Genomic DNA, 1487 nt, shown 5'->3' with positions numbered 1-1487 from the left:
ATTTCAAGATTGTGATGATGTGAAAATTGAGAATAATTTTGAAAATAATATCTTTTGAAGTAGGAGTGGAATGAGCACTAAGTAAGAGGAATATGGAATAATCGGCATTTTCTCTAATATTAAAGAGTCAACTAATTCACATTTGACATTTTCAACAATTTATTGAGATAGTGCAGTTGCAAGTCGATACCTTTTTTTAAGAATTCATTTTTTTATATGTATATATTTTTTTTAGTGGTTGAGGGTGCAATAATATTTCATAATGAAATTCTGCAGGAAAAATAATTACACTTCAGTTGCAAAGAAAATAAGGAAAACTAGAAATAGGAAATTATAAATATGATCTTAAAACGAAAAACATTACTACTAAAATGTAAAATATATTACTAATATTTACAAATTGATAATTATTTAGATATTCTTGAATAGTAAATTTAGAAAACGGAATTCGAGGGTCGGACGTGATAAAAAAATTACTCTTGATATTGAAAGGCAGAAGCGAGACATTGTTGCCAATAGATGAAGGACGCAACTAAAGTGAACCATACTACTATAGATTAAAGAGTTGGAACGAAGTTACCATATCATCACATGTGATTTGTGACGACTCATGAGCCAACGAGGAACTCCACCTAAATCCACCTATGCTCTTAGAATAGTGAGAGAGATTGAAAGTTGAAACAATATTTGAAACAGGTATAGGTTAAGCATATTAATAAGGCATGGTTAAACAAATGATCAACTATGTTAAACAACTTGATTTTCCTCTTATAATCAAACAAATAAGATGTATTAAATATTAAGTTTACGATTTGAACATCACGTCGATATGTCCGAGTGGTTAAGGAGACAGACTCGAAATCTGTTGGGCTTTGCCTGCGCAGGTTCGAATCCTGCTGTCGACGAATTTTTTTTTTAAGAATTATATCAAATTATAATTTATTAATAATTTTTATAGAATCACATGCTTCAACTTTGTAAGAAAATGAGGAGGAAGAGAGAGAATAATTTTGGGTAGCAATATGTTTTAGTACATGGTTTAATTTGGGCCTTCCCGATGGCAGCGCAGCACATACAATTACTATTACTATTCCTCATTAAGGAAAAGATATATGAACACAAATTCATTATTAAGAGTATATGGAATTGTATTTGATTTATGACATATATTTTAAAAAGAGGTTTTGTGTAAGATCTTATGAATTTTGAACTTACATCAAGATGAGAAGCTTTTGTAGAGCTAGTGTGCATAATATAGCATGAGGCTATATAAGTAGTCCTAGAATCTAGATTACTATAAAACCATTCTGAAATATGAAGTTTACATCTAGTGTTTGAGATGACATGACATATAATATTTTTTCCTTGAATGGACTTGTATAAAACTCTTGACAGATTAATAATTACTATTTGTCCCTTACCAATTAGGAATTGAGGTATGTGGTTTGCCTAAAACAACTAAATTTGACAGCACCTATGTATATTGA

General features: G+C 29.9%; 1 non-coding gene across 1 annotated transcript; it reads left to right on the top strand.

Annotated features, from left to right (window-relative positions):
• The first annotated feature begins 823 nt into the window (after nt 1–823).
• On the top strand, nt 824–905 carry TRNAS-CGA (transfer RNA serine (anticodon CGA)). Its single transcript has one exon. It is a non-coding gene; the product is annotated as a tRNA-Ser (tRNA).
• The last annotated feature ends 582 nt before the right edge of the window (nt 906–1487 follow it).

Source organism: Salvia hispanica, chromosome 6 (assembly GCF_029641045.1).
Source record: "Salvia hispanica isolate PSC_SH4W2 chromosome 6, Shi_PSC_v1, whole genome shotgun sequence".
NCBI classification, from domain to species: domain Eukaryota; kingdom Viridiplantae; phylum Streptophyta; class Magnoliopsida; order Lamiales; family Lamiaceae; genus Salvia; species Salvia hispanica.
Note: the sequence above shows the minus strand (reverse complement) of the source record. Positions and strands in the feature narration are given on the sequence as shown.